Source organism: Chiloscyllium punctatum, chromosome 31, assembly GCF_047496795.1.
Source record: "Chiloscyllium punctatum isolate Juve2018m chromosome 31, sChiPun1.3, whole genome shotgun sequence".
Lineage (NCBI taxonomy): Eukaryota > Metazoa > Chordata > Chondrichthyes > Orectolobiformes > Hemiscylliidae > Chiloscyllium > Chiloscyllium punctatum.
The window spans coordinates 41,385,188-41,404,482 of record NC_092769.1 but is presented as its reverse complement, the minus strand read 5'-3'; the positions used below and the strand labels follow the sequence as shown (position 1 = coordinate 41,404,482).

At 50.0% G+C, this 19,295-nt stretch overlaps 1 long non-coding RNA gene across 1 annotated transcript in view; it reads left to right on the top strand.

The window, feature by feature from the left end:
- The first annotated feature begins 328 nt into the window (after window positions 1-328).
- LOC140456816 (uncharacterized) overlaps window positions 329-19,295 on the top strand; it is a 51,435-nt gene continuing 32,468 nt past the window's right edge. The window contains exons 1-2 of the long non-coding RNA XR_011953152.1: window positions 329-447; window positions 1,428-1,543. This is a non-coding gene — a long non-coding RNA (uncharacterized lncRNA). The remainder of the gene's footprint in view (window positions 448-1,427; window positions 1,544-19,295) is intronic.

Genomic DNA, 19,295 nt, shown 5'->3' with positions numbered 1-19,295 from the left:
CTGAGAATAATTCATAGGTCGGCGTGAATAATTCACAGGTCGGTTTACACAACTCGAGTAAGAAACTTATTTTCAAACTCCCAGAACGATTGGTAATTCACATACCTGGTTGGTATGGTGAAATTGGACCAAACAATCTATTTGCATACTAATCATCTCAATGACTGTAACTCCGCAGAGCAATTGTTAATGATTAACATTTCACCCATGATCCTGTGCAGATATGAATATTCTCTTTCAACTCACCGTAACTTCAGGCGCACGCGCAGTTTTGTTTCCATACAGAGCATGCGCAGTGTCACATTGATCAGGTCACGGAGAAAGACAGACATGGAGCTGATTTCTCCGGCAGCGGCTGCGATCAGCTTCAGAGAGCGGCGCAGAGAGGGTGTGTGGGAGCCTCGCTGGGAGAAAGGAGCGGAGAGATTTCACAAGTCCTGGATTCAGGTTAAAAATAACTTGGAAAAGACCCTCCAGGCCCGTGTAAGGAGGCGCCGTCTCTGATCAGGGAAGTGGCCCAGGGTCACGGCCGCCATTTGTTTGAGGGAAGAGGGAGCGCGGGCCTCAGGGCCGCCATTTTGAGAAGGTCAAGGTGCAGGAGGGCGGGGCTATCGGGGTCTGTAGAACAATCAGAGGAAAGGGAAGACCCATTGTTCTTGATTCATTCCACGAACACAGCTTCACTGGGCGATCCTGCAGGAATATCCTCTCTCAGTCCTGCTGGGATGTTTCACCCAATCAGAACCAGCAGCTCTCCCCCTCTCTCAGCTCCCCTTCTGTCCTTCCTGCAGCATCTGACCCCTGGAACATTGAGCTGCCTGTCCTGTCCCTCCCTCAACTGTATTTCTGTAATACCTGTGATATCCCAGACCCATCTTAGATTACTTCACTAAAGACAGGAATGCACCCGATGGATTTTTCTTAACATCAGCAATTGTTTAATACTCACTTACAGGTTTTTAATTACATCGTTTTTGAAGGATTTACTTCACATTCAATCATTTGCAATGATGGGATTTGAATTTGTGTCCAGAGAACATTTGCTGAGTTTCTGCACAAATTGTCACCCAATAATGCCACTAGGCCATCACTTCGCCTGCTCACAGTTTGTATATCCCAGTGCAACATGAATCAAAACCCTTTCTTCCTGCACAATTGTTTGATCCGGCACTCTGGTGATGTGACTCTCCATGTGGTATCCCTCACTGTGTGGGTCTAATTGCTGCCTCTGTTAGCGTCTCTCACTTTTGAAGCTACTCCAGATCATGAGCCAACAGAGTTCTCCACTCCAGAGAGATGAGGCAGCACAGGTCAGGAATGGAGACTGGGATTTTCCAGATCTCTGTGGGCTCAGTGCCATTCTATATGTGTAACCTTCAAAGCATTAGTCTAATTTCCCATTCTGCCTATTTCTGTGTCCTCTACAGGTTCTCATGGAATTCCTGACTCAATAGACTTGCCAACTGCTGGTTGGGACGATGGTTTGTCAGCCAGAAAGACAACGTTAGGGATTTCGGGAGTCTTCAATAAATCCTGCTGCCAGGTAAGATCATTCCAGTGCACAGAGCAGAAAGTAATAAAGGGGATCCAAACATCACCCAACAAGACATGACATAGAGAAAATGCTGGAGGGGGAGCACAGTACAGACACCCGAGGCTCAATCACCACGCCTGCTGCACGTTTTATTGTAATGAGACAGCATCGGGAGTTCCCAGTTATCAGTCCAGGCCTGTGCTTTCTTAGGGAGCATCAGAACAACTGAGGGGAAAGCAGGCCTCCTACGAGAGGGTGGTAATGCTGCCTGGGACCTTTCTGTTCCCTATTCCCTCTCCAACACTGTATCTATGGCTTGTATTGAGGACCAGTGCCTTCAATCATTCTAACTCCTATAACAGTTCCTATCTCTGTCATCTCCTCCCCTCTCACCAATTATTTCACATATTTGAAACCTCCAGTCCAGATGACCATCCGTATCGCTGTAACTTGCTTCAGTCTCTACAACATGCCTTGTCTCGATAGTCTCCTCCTCCAATAACTGGAGACATGGGGTCTGTTTCTGTGCGGCATGACCATTCGGCCGAGGTTCCCTAAATGGAATTATTTGTGTTTGCCTGTGTTTGGCTCATATCCCTTCAAATCTTCTCCTCTCCATGTACCTGCCTGAATGTCTTTTCCATGTTGTAATTGTACTTGTTTTTACCATTTCCTCTGGCAGTGCATTCCGTCTCTGTACCATCCTCTGTGGATAATGTTGCCCCTCAGCTCCCTCTTTAAATCCTTGCTCTCTTACCTCACGTTTATGCCTCTAGCTTTGGACTCACCTACCCTTGGCAATTCACCTTACTTAGACCCTACATGGTTTCATAAACCTTTATAAGGTCACCCCGTGGCCTCCTCTGCCCAGGAGAAATATTGACGACAGTGTTACCAATATCTCCAACTCATATACTCAATGCTCTGACCAATGAAGACAAGTGTGCCAATTACCGCTTTCAACACCCTGTTACCCTGTGATGCCAGTCCAAGGAACAATGTAACTGCACCCCTTGGTCTCTCTCTTTTCTACAACACTGTCCAGGGCCCAACCATTACCCGTGTTCGTCCTCCCTGCCTTGTCTGAACTAAATCCACAATTTGAATTAAACTCCATCTTTCATTCCTTGGCCCACTGGCCCAGTTGATTAACATCCCCTTCGATAACTATATTCCCTGCCTACTCTTCCACTAATCTTGGTATCCATAAACATACTAACAGGGACTCCTATATTTTCACTCAGATTGTTTATGTAAGTGGCGCACAACAGTGGTCCCAGCACCAATCCTTACAGCACACTACTGGTCAGAGGCCTCCAGTCTGAACAACAACCCTCTCCCACCACCCTCTGTCTCCCACTGTCATCCCATTATGTATCCAGTTGGCTAGCTCTCCCTGATCCCTTGTGATCTACCCTTACTAACCAATGTATCATGCTACACCCTGAACAAGAGTTTGCGGAAACCAGAAACAACGTCTGTTGCTCTGCCTTCGTCTATCTTTTTGGTCACATCTTGAGCAAACTCCAGTCAAGTTTGTGGGACATGTTTTCCCATGCACAAAGCCATGCTGGCTGTCCGTAATCAGGCCTTATCTTTCCAAATGCATGTAAGGCCTACCTCTCAGAATGACCTCCAACAACTGACCCACGCTGATGTCTCGCTCATCAGTCAGTCGTTCCCTGGCTTTCTCTTGCAGTTTTTCTTAATTAATGACACAACATTATAATCATAGTCAGAGAGTCATACTGCACTGTTCAGTTAACGCTAACCATACTCGAAAACTGATCTCGTCCCACCTGCCTGTTCCTGGATCATATCCCTTCAAACGTTTCCTATTCCTGTACTAATCCAAATGTCTTTTGAACATTGTAATTGTCCCCATGTTCACCCCTTCCTTGGGAGGTTCATTTCACACACAACCCACCCTCTGTGTTACAATGTGCCTCATGTTTTTTTTTTAAAGATGTCTCTCCACTAAACATAAAAATGTAGTGCCTTGTCCTGAAACTCCCCTGTCCATGGGAAAAGACAACTCCCATTAACTCTATCTATCCCCCTCATGATTTTATAAACTTCTATGAGGTCATCTGTCAACATTCAGGTTTCAGTGAAAAATACCAACCTATTCAGACTTTCTTTATACTGACGCCTTTCGTACCCAGCCACATCCCAGTAAATCTCCTCCCAACCCTTTCCAGCTGAATAACATCCTTCGTATAACTGGGCGACCAGAACTGGACACAGTATTCCAGAAGAGGACTCACCAATGGCCTGTATAATCTCAATATGACTTCCCAACTCCTATATCCAAAGGACTGAGCAATGAAAGCAAGTGAGGCAAGCACATTTTTTTAAACAATCCTGTCTCTCCATGTTGCAACCTTCAAAGAATTATATAGCTGAACCCTGAGGTCCCTCTGTTCTACAACACTCCTGAAGGTCCTACCATTAATTGTATAAGCCCTGCCCGTGTTTGTTTACCAAATGCATTATGTCGCATTTATTCAGATTGAACTCCATCTACAGTTTTTCAGCCGTTCACACATTTCATCAGGATCCCTTTGTAATCTCAGAAAACCTTCTTCACTGTCCACAATGCCACCCTCCAGTCTAACAGCCTATCACACATAGCACTCTATGGTACAAATATCTCTGCTAGGGGCCCTACAATTTCTTCACCAGCTTCCCACAATGTCCTGAGATCCATTTGATCAGGTCCTGGGGATTTATCTACCTTTGTGTTTTAAAACCTCCAGTACCTCCTTTTCTATAATGTGGACTCATTTCAAGACATTGAGTCATAGAGATGTACAGCACAGAATCAGGCCCTTCGGACCAACTCCTGTATGATGTTTCTAGTCACATTTGCCACAGTTTTGCCAATATCCCTCTGAACCCTTGCGATTCAGACACCCATCCTCATGCCTTTTAAATGTATTTCTATCAGCCTCCACTATTTGCTCTGGCAGCTTATTCCATCCACTCTGCGGGAGCCAGTTGTCCTTTAGATCCCTTTGAAAAGTTTCCCTCGCCTGGGGAAATGACCTTGTCTATTGACCCTGTCGATGACCATCATTATTTTAAATACGTTTTATCGTTTAACTCCTCAGCCTCCCATGTTCAAGTAAAAACAGCCCCAACCTATTCAGGCTTTTCCCTGAAGCACAAACCCTCCAACCCTGGCAATGTCTTTGGTCATTTCTTCTGAACCCTTCCGATGACATTTAGACCAGAATTGCACACAGTATTCCAATAGTGGTCAGGCCAAACACTGTTTAGTTCCCTGAGCCCCCCCAGTCTTTATCCACAGTAAGTTCCAAAGTGAAATATTTGTTTTGGATCTTGTAGTTTCACACATTGTTGCCTTCATTGTTCATTAAGGAGACCGGGTTTGTCCCGAGCTCTTCTTTTGCTCTTAATACACTTGTAGAGTCTCTTTGGATTCTCCTTAACTTTCTCTGCCAAAGCTATCTCGTGTCCCCTTTTTACATTCCTGATTTCCATCCTAAGTGTATTTCTACAGCCCTGATGCTCCTGAAGGGATTCCCTTGAGCCAGCCAGTTATATCTGACATGTGACCCCCTTTTTCTTGACCACAGCCTCGAAACTCAGCCAGTGTTTCCTAATTCAGTCAGCATTGTGCTGCACACTAACAGGAACACGCTGGCGCTGAACGCTCCTTTTATCTCGGTTTTAAAATATTCCTACTTGCCAGACTTCACTTTATCTGCAAATAGCCTCCCCAGATCTACTTTAAAAATTCCTGTCTAATACTATCTTGCTCCATTGAATAACTTTAACTTGTGGACCAGGCCTGTCCTTTTCCATCGCTATTTTCAAATGAATACAATTCTGGTAACTTTCCAAAGTGCTCCCCCACTAACACCTCAGTCCTGTTCCCTACCTTCTTTCCCAAGGGGAGGTCAGGTTGAGCCCCATTCTCCAGTTGGGCCACTTACATAATGACTGGGAGTTTTCGGAACACACTTAACAAATTCCTTCTAACCAAATGCTTAACTTAGTAGCAATCCCAGTCCAGGATTGGGACGGTTAAGATCCCCTATCATTACAACCCTATTATTCTAAGAGTTATCTGAAATCTCCTGACATATTTGCTCCTTCATCTCCCATTGCCTATCACTATAGTCCGACCGTAGAAAACTAATGACCAATTTTTATTTCTCAGTTCCACGAATATCGTTTAACTGGGCGATCCTACATGAATCCTCCCTCGAGGTACTGCTGGGATGTTTCCCCCAATCAAACCCACCAGCTCTTCTCCTGTTCTCCCTCCTGTTCTATCCTTCCTGTAGTATCTGTCTCCGGAACATTGAGCTGCTGCTCCTGTTGCTCCCTCAGCTGTGTTTCTGTAATATCTATGGTATCCCAATCCCATGTTCCCATCCATACTCTGGGTTCATCTGCCTTATCTGTCTGGCCCTTTGCATTGAAATAACTGTAGTTTAATCCACCAGTTTTCCCTAATTGTCTGCTATGTTCTTGCCTGCCTTGTCGACTTATATTGCTCTCTTGAACATTTGTACCAGCTTTAACTTTCTTTCTGGCCTTACGACTCTTTGGGGTTTAAATCCTCTCGAGCAGCTCCAGCAATGTTCCCCACCAGGATGTGGGTCCCCCTCCTGCTCCCAGTTCAGGTGTATTCCCCACCCTGTCTACCTGTGCTGACACCTTCAGACATCCAGGGACTTGCCCACCAAGGTCCCTGTATTCCTCAGTACTCCAGGAGGACCGACCATTCATGATGTATATCATTCACAGATTAGACTTCCCACAGTGCATTACCTCACAGTGGTCAGAAGTAAACTCCATCTGCCATTACTCTTCTCAGTTTATCATCTGATCGATATCAGACTGCAGCCTGAGTCCATCTCCCTCACTGTGGACAACACCCTCACCTTTCATGTTATCTGCAAACCTACTAATGTTACCTTCTGCTTTCACATCCGAGTGATTAATGCCCATAAGGAACAGCAATGGCTCCTGCACAGATCCCTGTGGTACACCCGCTGGATAAAGGCTTTCAATCACAAAACCAACCCTCCACCAATTGAGGAGCCAATTTACCAACTTACCTTGGATCCCATGGGATCTTCCCTTTTGGACCAGCCTTCCGTGTGGGACCTTGTCAAAATGTAATGAACTCCATATAAACCACATCATCTGCACTGCCCTCATCAATATCAGAGGACAGTCGTCAAGCAAATCCATACAGACAATCCCTAATGAAATTGTGGGGGTATCCGTTTTTGGCGAATACATTGTATAGGTGTTCTTCTTCCTCTTTTTTGCAGTTCTGGTGTACTGCAGCGTGTTGTGGTCCTTTTGAACAGTGTCTTGATGCAACTTCTATTGTGTGTGTTGGGGTGGTTGCTTTCCTAGTTTAGGACTTGATCTGTGTGTGTGGCTTTCCTGTAAACCTTTGTGGTGAATTCTCCGTTCGGTGTTCTCTGTATCATCACGTCTAGGAATGGGAGTTGGTTGTCCTTTTCTTCTTCTCTAGTGAATCGGATTCCTGTGAGTGTGGCGTTGATGATCCAGTGTGTGTTCTCTATTTCTGTGTTTTTAATGATTACAAAGGTGTCATCCACATATCTGACCCAGAGTTTGGGGTGAATTTGTGGTAAGACTGTTTGTTCTAACCTTTGCATTACCGCTTCTGCTATGAGTCCAGAGATGGGTGAGCCCATGGGGGTGCCGTTGATTTGTTCATATATTTTGTTGTTGAATGTAAAGTGTGTTGTGAGGCACAGGTCCAGTCATTTGAGTATGCCGTCTTTGTTGATAGGTTCACCGTCCTGTTGTCTGTTCTGTATGTCCAGCAAGTTGGCTATTGTTTCTCTGGCTAGGGTTTGGTCGATAGAGGTGAACAGTGCCGTTACATCGAATGAGACCATAGTTTCTTCCTTGTCATGTGTATATTTCTGATGATGTCCAAGAATTCCTGTGTTGATTGTACAGAGTGTCTGGATCTGCTGATCAGGTGTTTCAGTTTCTGCTGTAGTTCTTTAGCCAGTTTGTGTGATGGTGTCCCTGGGAGTGATACTATGGGTCTGAGTGGGATGTCTGGTTTGTGCACTTTAGGTAGTCCATAGAATCTGGGGGTGTTGTTGCTTTCAGGTTTCATTCTCTGTAGGTCAAACCTGGTTATCTGTCCGTTTTTTTTTGTAGGTTTCTCAGTGTGTTGTTTATCCTATTGGTGAGCTGTGGGGTGGGGTCAAACTCCACGCAATTTCATCCACAGATGCCTCAGGGAAAGACAACGGAATGAAGACATGCCACGACCCAAAGGACTAGCCACACTACCATACATCAAGAACATTTCGGAACTGACAGCCAGACTACTGCGATCACTAGGACTCATAACAGCACACAAACCAACAGCCACTCTCAGACAACAACTCATCAGGATGAAGGACCGATACCCAGCATGAGCAAAACCAATGTAGTGTACAAAATCCCATGCAAGGACTGCACAAAACACTACATCGGACAAACAGGAAGACAGCTAACAATCCGCATCCATGAACACCAACGAGCCACGAAACGATACGACCAGCTATCCTTAGTAGCCACACACGCAGATGACAAGCAACGTGATTTCGACTGGGACAACACTACTATTATCGGACAAGCCAAATAGAGGACAGCCAGGGAATTCCTCGAGGCATGGCACTCAACCACAGATTCAATCAATAAGCTCATCGACCTGGACCCAATATACCGGCCACTGCAGCGGACAGCTGGAACTGACAACCAGAAGTGGCAGATACAAATCACTATAAATGCTGGAGGAAACGTCACAGAAGCGCTTCACAGGAGGCTCCCTGAGAATGTCACCTAGACAGACGAAACGTCTGCAACACAAATTCCCAACTCGGCGAACAGAACCACAACAACGAGCACCCGTGCTACAAATCTTCTCACAAACTTTGAAGCCCTTTGGACTCTACAAAGCTCCGTCATGAACAAGCCACTATCTCTCTATTTCCCTTGCCTTCTTCAATGTCTGCAACTCTCGCTGTATCTTCCAGTAACGTTCTTTAGTTACTGTAGGTCAGCCTAGCTCCCCAGATAACCTGTTCCATCCCCTACAGCTCCCTCAATCACTGTAACACCCTCTGCTCTGTCTAATCCTCCTCTTTCCCACTGTCTTCCAGGTACAACGGCGATCCTGTAAGAGAGCAGTGCGGAATGGGATGCTATAAATCTCAGCTGAGGCTTGAGGCCTACCATTCCCTGGGAGTCACAAGGGGAGAGAACCTGAGCGAGTGCAGCACAAACCGGGAGAATATAAATCAGCAGCGAGGGTCAAGGCCGACTGGGACTTGGATTTGGATAAAAAGCAGAGCAGGAGGCTCGAAATCAGCACCGAGTCACAGAGGGAGGGACCATGTGAGGGAGCAACTTGGAGCAGGAGCTTGAGGCTGACTCACACCTGGGAGAATATAAATCCGCACTGAGGATCGAGGCCTAGTTGTACCTGGGAGTCACAGAGACGGTGACCCTGTGAGGGAGCAGACTGGAGTGAGAGCTGGACGATTACACGTCCGAGGAGACAGATCACTGTGTGTGCGCGTGTCCCTCCATTGTTCTGTGTTTGTGTGTGTGTATGCATGTGTGTCCCCTTCCCTCACTCTGTGTGTGTGTGTGTAACTCTCCTCACTGTGTGTGCGTGTCCCTCCCTCACTGTGTGTGTGTGTTTGTGCGTATGTCTGCGTGTCTCCCTCCCTCACTTTGTGTGTGTGTGTGTCCCCTCACTCTTGCTGTGTGTGAGGGTGTCCTCCCCTCACTCTGAATGTGTGTGTATGCGTATCTCTCATTCAGTATGTGTCTGTGTGTCCCTCCCTTGCTGTGTGAGTGTGTGTGTGCGTGTGTGCGCGTGTCACTCTCTCACTGTGTGCTTGTCGCTTTTGATGTGTGTGTCCCTCATGCAGTGTGTATGTGCGCGTGTGTCCCTCCCTCGAGTGTGTGTGTGTGTGTCTGTGTGTCTGTGTGTCCCTCCCTCGCTGTGAGTGTCTGTGTGTCCCTCCCTCGCTGTGAGTGTGTGTGTCCCTCCCTCGCTGTGAGTGTGTGTGTCCCTCCCTCGCTGTGTGTGTGTCTGTGTGTGTCCCTCCCTGGCTGTGTGTGTGTGTGTCTCCCTCTCGCTGTATATGTCTGTGTTTGTGTGCTTCTTCATGCGCATGTCGCTCCCCTACTGTATCTGTGTGTCCCTCCCTAGCTGTCTGTGTGTGTGTGTGTGTGTCCCTCCCTAGCTGTGTGTGTGCATGTTCCTCTCTTGCTGTGTGTGTCTGTGTTTGTGTGCTTTCTCATACACATGTTGCTCCCTCACTGTCGGTGTGTGTGTGTGTGTGTGGTCCCACCCTCACTTTTTGTATGTGTGCGTGTCTCTCCTTCGCTTTGTGTGTGTGTGAGTTTTCCCCCTTGCTCTGTGTGTGTGTCCTTGTTGCTGTGCTTGTGTGTTCGTATCCCTCCCTCGCTGTGTGTGCGCGTGTCCCCCTCGCTGTGTGTGCGCGTGTCCCCCTCGCTGTGTGTGCGCGTGTCCCCCTCGCTGTGTGTGCGCGTGTCCCCCTCGCTGTGTGTGCGCGTGTCCCCCTCGCTGTGTGTGCGCGTGTCCCCCTCGCTGTGTGTGCGCGTGTCCCCCTCGCTGTGTGTGCGCGTGTCCCCCTCGCTGTGTGTGCGCGTGTCCGCCTCGCTGTGTGTGCGCGTGTCCCCCTCGCTGTGTGTGCGCGTGTCCCCCTCGCTGTGTGTGCGCGTGTCCCCCTCGCTGTGTGTGCGCATGTTCCTCCCTCGCTGTCTGTGCGCGTGTCCCCCTCACTGTGTGTGCGCGTGTCCCCCTCTCGCTGTGTGTGCGCGTGTCCCTCCCTCGCTCTGCGTGTGCATGTTCCTCCCTCTGCATGTTTCAGCAAGTCCCTCCCTTGTTGCGTGTGTCCCTTGCTCAGTGTGTGTGTGTATGTCACACACTCACGGTATGTGTTTGTGTGTGTCCCTCACTTGCTGGTTGCGTGTGTGTCACTCCCTCGCGTTGTGTGTATGTGTCTCTCTCTCGCTCTGTGTGTGCGTCTCCCTTCCTTGCTGTGAGTATGCATGTCCCCCCTCGCTGTGTGTATGTGCGCGTGTCCTTCCTTTTGCTATGTATGTGTGTGTCATGTGTATGTGCATGTCCCTCCCTCGCTGTGTGCGCATGTCCCTCTCTCACTGTGTGTGCACGTGTCACTCCCTTGCTGTGTGTGTGTGTCCCTCCCTTGCTCTTTGTGTATATCCCCCTCACTGTGTGTGTGCATCTCCCCTCGGTGTGTGAGTGCATGTCCCCCCTCACTGTGTGTGCGTGTGTCCCTCCTTCGCTGTGCCTGTGCATGTCCTATCTCGCTGTGTGTGCGTGTGTCCCTCTTAATTTCTGTGCACATGCCCTTCCCCTTGCTGTGTGTCTGCTTGTCCCTCCTTCCCTGTGTGTGCGTATCCCTCCCTTGCTGTGTATGTGTGTTTCCCTCCCTCGCTGCGTGTGTGTCCCTCCCTCGCTGTGTGTGTGTACGCATCCCTCCCTCGCTCTGGGCCTGTGTTTACGTGCATGTCCCTCCCTCTGTGTGTGTGTGTGTGTGTAAATGTGTTTCTCTCCCACGCTGTGAGTGTGCGGGTCCTCCTCTGTGTGTGTGTGTGTGCGCGCGCGTATCCCCGTTCGCTGTATCTGTGTGTGTGTGTGTGTGTGTGTGTGTGTCCCTCTCTCGCTGTGTATGTGTGAGTTTCCCCTACTTGCTCTGTGTGTGTGTATGGGTGTGTGTCCCTCTTGCTGTGCGTGTGTGTGCGTGGCCCTCCCTTGCTGCGTGTGCATGTGTCTCCACCTCGTGTGTGCGCGAATCCCTCTCTTGCTGTGTGTGTGTGTGTGTGTTTGTGTGTGACCCTCCCTCGCTGTGTGTCCATGTCCCTCCCTGGCTGTGTGTGCGCCTGTCCCTCTCTCGCTGTGTGTGTGTGTCTCTCTCTCTCTCTCGCTGTGTGTGTTTCTGTGTGTGTGCTTGTGCATGCGCGTGTCCCTCTTGTTGTGAGTATGTGTGTCCCTCTTGCAGTGTATGTGCGTGTCCCACTCTTGCTTTTTGTGTGTGTGTCCCTCCAGCTATGTGTGCACGTGTCACTCCCTCGCTCTTTGTGTGTGTATGTCCCTCCATTGCACTTTGTGTATATCCCCCTCACTGTGTGTGCACTTCTCCACTCGCTGTGTGAGTGCATGGTCTCCCCTCACTGTGTGTGCGTGTCCCTCCCTCGCTGTGTCTGTGCATGTCCCCTCTCGCTGTGTGTGCGTGCCCCCTCTCAATTCCTGTACACATGCCCTGCCCCTCGCCGTGTGTGTGCCTTGTCCCTCCCTCGTTGTGTGTGTTTGTATGTGTGTGTGTCTGTGTGCTTGTGTGTGTGCGCGCGCGTGTCCCCCCCTCGCTATGTGAGCGCGTATGCCTCCCTCGCTGTGCGTGTCCCTTCCTCGCTTTGCGTGTGTGTTTCCATCCCTTGTGTGCGTGTGTGCATCTCCATCCCTTGCTCTGTGTTTGTGTATGTGTGCGTGTCCCTCCCTCGCTTTGCGCGTGTGTGTCCATCCCTTGTGTTTGTGTGTGCACGTCCCTCCCTTGCGCTGTGTTTCTGTGTGTGTATGTGTGTGCGTGAACCCCTCTCGCTTTGTGTGTCCGACCCTTGTGTGTGTGAGTGCGTGTCCCCCCTTGCTGTGTGCGCGTGTCCCTCCCTTGCCATGTCTGTGCATGTCCCCTCTCGCTGTGTGTGTGTGTCCCCTCTCAATTTCTGTGCACATGCCCACCCCCTTGTAATGTGTGTGTCCCTTCCTTCGCTATATATGTGTGTGTTTGTGTGTGTGTATCCCTCCCTCGCTGTGTGTCTGCTGGTAACCCCCTCACTGTGTATGTTTGTATGTCGCTCCCTCGCTGTGTGTTTGTGTCCCTCCCTCGCTGTGTGTGCACACGTCTGTCCCTTGCTCTATGTTTCTGTGTTTGTGTGTGTGTATCTGTGCGTGTCCCTCCCTCGCTTTGCGTGTGTGTGTCTGTCCCTTGTGTGCATGTCCCTCCCTTGCTCTGTGTTTGTGTGTGTATGTATCTGTGCGTGTCACTTTCTCGCTTTGCGTGTATGTGTCCATCCCTTGTGTGTGTGTGTGTGTGTGTGTGTGTGTGTGTGTGTGTGTGTGTGTGACCAGCTTGCTGTGTGCGCGTGTCCCACCTTTGCCGTGTCTGTGTGTGTCCCCTCTCGCTGTGTATGCCCTCTCTCGCTGTGTGTGCGTGCCCCCTCTCAATTTCTGTGTACATGCCCTCCCCCTCGACATGTGTGTGCTTGTCACCCCTTTGCGGTGTGTGCGTGTCCTTCCCTCACTATGTGTCTGAGTGTATTCCCCTCATTATAAGTGTGTGTGTTTGTCCCTTCCTCACTGTGTGTGCGCGTCTCTCCCTTGCTCTGTGTTTGTGTGTGTGTGTCTGTGTGTGTCCCTCCTTCGCTTTGCATGTGTGTCTCTGTCCCTCGCAGTGTGTGCCCCTCCCTCGCTGTCTGTCTGCATGTATCCCCCTCACTGTGTGTGTGTTTGCGTGTCCCTCCTTTGCTTTGCGTGTGTGTCCCAGTCCCTCGCTGTGTGCGTGTCCCTCCATCGCTTTGTGTGTGCATGTGTCTCCACCTCGCCGTGTGTGTGTGTGTGTGTGTGTTTGCGTGTGACCCTCCCTCACTGTGTGTGCATATCCCGCCCTGGCTGTGTGTGCGCGTATCCCTCCCTTGCTGTGTGTGTGTGTGTGTGTCCATCTTGCTGTGCGCATGCGTGCATGGCCCTCCCTTGCTATGTGTGCATGTGTCTCCCCATTGCTGTGTTTGTGAGTGTCCCTCTCTTGCTCTTTGTGTGTGTCCCTCTTGCTGTGAGTATGTGTGTCCCTCTTGCAGTGTGTGCGCGTGTCACTCCCTCGCTCTTTGTGTGTGTGTGTGTGCGCGTCCCTTGTCTCTGTGTGTGTGTATGTGTGTCCCTCCATTGCACTTTGTGTATATCCCCCTCACTGTGTGTGCGCTTCTCCCCACGCTGTGTGTGTTTGTATGTGTCCCCCTCCCTTGCTCTTTGTGTGTATCCCCCTCGCTGTGTGAGTGCATGTCCCCCCTTGCTGTGTGCGTGTGTCCCTCCCTCACTGTGCGTGTGCGTGTCCCTCTCTTGCTCCGTGTGTGTGTGTGTGTGTGTGTGTGTGTGTGTGTGTGTGTGTGTGTGATGAGTGTATCTCTGCGTGTCCCTTCTTCGCTGTGTGTGTGCGTGTGTGTGTGTATGTCCCTCCCTTGCTCTGTGTTTGTGTATGCGTGCGTGTCCCTCCTTCGCTTTGCATGTGTGTATCCCTGTCCCTCGCTGTGTGTGTCCCTCCCTCACCGTGTGTCTGCATGTAATCCCGTCACTGTGTGTATGTGCGTGTCCCTCTATCGCTGTGTATGTGTGTGTATTTGTGCATGTCCCTGCCTCGCTTTGCGTGTGTGTGTGTCCCCTCTCAATTTGTGTGCACATGCCCTCCCCCTCACGGTGTGTGTGTGCTTGTCCCTCCTTCGCTGTGTGTCCCTCCCTCGCTATGTGTGCGCATGTCGCTCCCTTGCTGTGTGTGTGTATGTCCCTCCCACGCTGTGTGTGTCCATGCTGCCTCCCTCGCTGTGTGTCTCAGCGTGTCCCTCCCTCGCTCTGTGTGTGTCCCTCCCTCACTGTGTGTGTATATCCCTCGCTCTCTGTGTATGTGCGCGTGCATATCCTTCCCTCACTGTGTCTGTGTGTGTGTCCCTTCGCTGCGTGTACCTCCCTCTCTGTGTGTGTGTCCCTTCCCCCGCGCTGTGTGTGTGTGTGTGTGTGTGTGTGTGCGTGCGCGCGCGCGCGTGCGTGCATGTGTACTTGGCCCTCCCTCGTTGTGTGAGCATGTCTCCCCCCTAGCTTTGTGTGCGCATGTCCCTCTCTTGCTCTCTGTGTGTGTCCCTCCCTCGCTGTGTATGCATGTTCCCCCTGACTGTGTGTGTGTCTCCCTCTCTCGCTGTGTGTGTCTGTGTTTGTTTGCTTCCTCATGCGCGTGTCCCTCCCCTGCTGTGTGTGTGCGCGCGTGTGTTTGTCCCTCCCTCCCTCGCTGTGTGTGTCTGTGATTGTGTGCTTCCTAATGCACATTTTGCTCTCTCGCTGTCGGTGTGTGTGTGTGTGTGTGTGTGTGTCCCTCCCTTGCTGTGTGTGTGCGCGTGTTCTTCCCTCACTGTGTATGTGTGAGTTACCCCCTTGCTCTGTGTGTGTGTGTCTTTTGCTGTGCATGTGTGTGTGTGGCCCTCCCTCGCTATGTGTGCATGTGTATCCTCCTCGATGTATGTGCGTGTGTCCCTCTCTTGCTCTGTGTGTGTGTGTGTGTGTGTGTGTGTGTTTGTCCATGTCCCTCACTGGCTGTGTGTGTGCGTGCCCCTCTCTTGCTGTGTGTCTGTAATTTTATGCTTGCGCATATGCGTGTTCTTCCCTCGCTGTGTGTACGTGTCCCCCTCTTGCTGTGAGTATGTGTGTCCCTCTTGCAGTGTATGTGAGTGTCCTTCCCTCGCGCTGTGTATGTGTGTGTGTCCCTCCCTTACTGCGAGTCACTCCCACTGTGTGTGTGTGTGTGCGCGCGCGCGCGTGTGCCTCCCTTGCTGTGTGTGTGTGTTTGCCTCTAGCTGTGTGTGCGCGTGTCACTCCCTTGCTCTGTGAGTGTGTGTCCGTCCCTTGTGTGTGTGTGTGTGTGTGTGTGTGTGTGTGTGTGTGTGTGTGTGTCCCTCCCTTGCTCTTTGTGCATATGCCCATCATTGTGTATCTGCATTGTGTTTGTCCCTTCCTCCTGTGTGTGCGCGTCTCTCCCTTGCTCTATGTGTGTGTGTGTGTATATGTGTGCCTGTCCCTCCTTCGCTTTGCATGTGTGTGTCCCCGTCCCTTGCTGTATGTGTGTGTGTGTGTGTCCCTCCCTCGCTGTGTGACTGCGTGTATCCCCCTCACTGTGTGTATGTTCGCGTCCCTCCCTCGCTGTGTGTGTGTCCCCATCCCTCAGTGTGTGTGTGTGTCCCTCCCTCGCTGTGTGTGTGTCCCTCCCTCGCTGTGTGTGTGTGTCCCCGTCCCTCACAGTGTGTGTGTGTGTGTGTGTCCCTCTCTTGCTGAGTGTCTGCCTGTATTCCCCTCACTGTGTGTTTGCATGTCCCTCCTTCGCTTTGCGTGTGTATCCCTCCCTCGCTGTGTGTCGCATGTATCCCCCTCACTGTGTGTATTTGTGCGTGTCCCCCCCTCGCTTTGCGTGTGTGTGCCCCCTCTCAATTTGTGTGTACATTCCCTCCCCCTCGCGGTGTGTGTATGCGTTTCCCTCCCTCGCTGTGTGTGAGCATGTCCCTCCCTCTCTCTGTATTTGCGTGTCCCTCCCTCTCTGTGTTTGCGTGTCCCTCCTACACTTTGTGTGTGCATGTCCTTCCCTCACTGCGTCTGTGCGTGTCCCTTCCTCGCTGTGTGTGTCCCTTCACTGCGTGTCTGTGCGTGTCCCTCCCTCGCTGTGTGTGTTTGTGTGTGTGTGTGTTTGTGTGTCCCTCCCTCGCTCTGTGTGTGTGTCTCCCTCGCTGTGTGTATCCCTCACTCGATGTGTGTGTGCCCCTCACTCGATGTATGCGTGCCTTTTCCTCGTTGTGTGTGCGTGTCTCTCCCTCACTGTGTTTGTGCACGTCTCTTCCTCGTGTGTGCGTATCCCTTTCTTGCTTGCTGTGTGCGTGTGTCTCTTCCTCGTTGTGTGTGCGTATCCCTTTCTTGCTGTGTGTGTGCATGTCTCTCCCTTGCTGTGTCTGTGTTCCCCTTCGCTGTGTGTCTGTGCGTGTCCCTCACTCACTGTGTGTGTGTCTGTGTGTGCGCGTCCTTCCCTCGCTGTGTGTGTGTGTCCCTCCCTCACTGTGTGCGTGTGTCCCTCCCTCATGTGTGAGTCCCTCACTCTGTGTGTGCATGTCCTCCCCTCACTGTGTGTGCGTGTCCTTCCCTCGCTGTGTCTGTGTGTGTGTGCGTATGCATGCCCCCCTTTGCTGTGTGTGTCCGTGTCCCTCCCTCGCTGTATGCGTGTCCCTTCCTTGCTGTGTGAGTCCCCTCCCTCGATTTGCGTGTGTGTGTCCTTCCCTCGCTGTAAGCTTCTCCATCCCTCCCAACATTCCCACTCCATGAACTCCTGCAGGTCCTATAGCTCTCCACATTTCTGTAACCTCCTGTGGCTCTATGGTCCGTCTTCTCTGTGTGACCTCGTTCAGACCCCATACTCTCCAGCTTCCTGAATCCTCTTCCTGCCATTGTAACCAAAGCCACATGTTTCTGTAATATCCACCAGTGCTTACACCCCCCCCAACTCAGTAACCTATTACAGTCCTAACAAAGCACCTAAACTGTGAAACCTCTCATTTCCCTACAATCCTCCCTCCCTCCTCAAATGCCTTCATCACCATGAAACCTCACAATTACTGAAGCCTCCTTTTGGCACTGCAAACCTCCTAATGTCTGCAAAATCCTCCTGTCCTGATATTCCTCCCTATCTCTGTAACCCCCACCATCCTCCAGTGCCCTTCTGGGGAACATGGCAGAGGAGGGAAGATTTGTAGAGTCTGGACCATATTACGGAGGTAGAATTCTGGGAATTACAGATTTGGTCGTATGTCTGTGTTGGGCAGATTATTGGTGAGGACTCTAAAGACAGGATTTAAGACTACTTGGAAAGACATAGTTAAATTAGAGATAGCATGGGTTTGTGAGGGGTAGGTCATGCCTCACAAACCTTATTGAATTCTTTGAGGATATGGTAGAATACATTGATGGCTCATTCAGAAAAGAAGGATGATTTTGAATGCAGGGAAATCTGTCTGTCTAGATACAGGATTGGATGGCCCAGAGAAGACAGAGTATGGCAGCAGATGGACAGTATTGAGCCTGGAGCTCAGTGACCAGTGGGGTTCTGTAACAATCAGCTCTGGGACTCTGTTCTTTGTGATTTTTATAAATGACTTGGATGTGGATGTTCGAGAGTGGGTTAGTAAGTTTGCCAATCACACTAAGGTTGGTGGAGCCGTGGGTAATGTGGAGGGCTGTTGTAGGTTGCAATGGGACATTGACAGGACGCAGAGCTGGGCTGGAAGTGGCAGATGGATTTCAATATGGAAATGTGTGAAGTAATTCATTCTGGAAGGTTGAATTTGAATACAGAATATGGGGTGAAAGGCAGAATACCTGGCAGTGCGGAGCGACAGAGAGATCGTGGGGTCCATGTCCATGTCAAAATCACCACGCACGTTGGTAGGTTTGTTAAAAAGGTATATGTTGCGTTGGCTTTCCTTCGCAAGGGGATCGATTTTAAGAGCCGTGAGCTTTTACTGCATCTTTATAGCGACCTGGTGAGACCACACGTGGAATATTGTGTTCAATTCTGGTCCCCTCTTTACAGGAAGGATGTGCAAGTTTTAGAGAGCGTACACAGGAGATTTACCAGGATGCTGCCTGTCCTGGAGGGCATTTCTTATGGAGAAAGTTTGAGGGAGCTAAGGCTTTTCTCATTGGAGTGAAGAAGGGGGTGGGGCGACTTGGTAGAGGTGAACAAGGTGATGAGAGAAACAGAGAGAGTGAATAGTCAGAGACCTTTCCTCAGATGGCATAAATGTCCATTACAAGGGGGTGTAATTTTAAGGTGATTGGAGGATGGATAAGAGGATAGAGAATGGTAGGTGGTTGGAATGCACTGCCAGTGGTGGTAGTAAAATTAGATACATCCGGGACATTTAATAGACTCTTGGACAGATACATGGATAATAGTAAATTGAAGGGTATGTAGGTTAGTTTGATCTTACAGTTGGATAAAAGGTTTGCATGAAATCATGGCCGAAGGGTCTTGGGCTGAACTGGTCTGTGTTCTATGTTCTCTCTGGTAAACTGGGTAATAAGCTCAGATTAGTGCAAAAAGAATATGGCATTCAGGAGGAGCTAGTGAACTGGATACAAAGTTTGCTTGATGGCTGTAGACAGAGGCTGATGGGAGACATGTGGTTTTTCTGACTTGATGGTAGGAGCCAAGTGGGTGAAGGGGGACATGTTTTTCTGACTGGAGGTATGTGACCAGCGGTGTAGTGGGTCCACTGTTGTTTGTTATTTGGATAAATGGTTTGGATGGGAATATTGGTTTCCTGGTAAGTAAGCTTCATGGGTGACACTGACATTCGTGGTAAAGTGGTTAGTGGAGAATATTATATATAATACAACAAGATGAACACTACTGCTGGGATAGTGGGCTGAAGAATAGCAGATGGAGTTTAATTAGATAAAGGTGAAGTGTTCCATTTTGGTTAAACAAACCAGGGTGGGACTTGTACAGTTTATGTTCGGGCACTGGGTAGTGTTATCAGTCAGTGACCCAGGGATGCAGGTACACAGTTCTTTGAAAGTGGTGTCCCAGGTAGACAGGCTGGTGAAGCAGGCGTTTGGGATGGTTACCTTCATTGGAGAGAGCATTAAGAGCAAGAGTTGGGATGTCATGTTGTGGCTGTAAAATACATTGGTGGGGCCACCATAAAACATTGTTGATCAGTAGGAAGAACTCATCTAGTTCACTAACCTCCTTTAGGGAAGGACATCCAATATTCTAACCTGGTCTGGCCGACATGTGACTCCAGACCCACAGCAATATGGCTGACTCTGAGCTACGCTCTGGGTAATTAGCACAGGGGTCAAAGAATGTTAGTCCAATCAGTGACA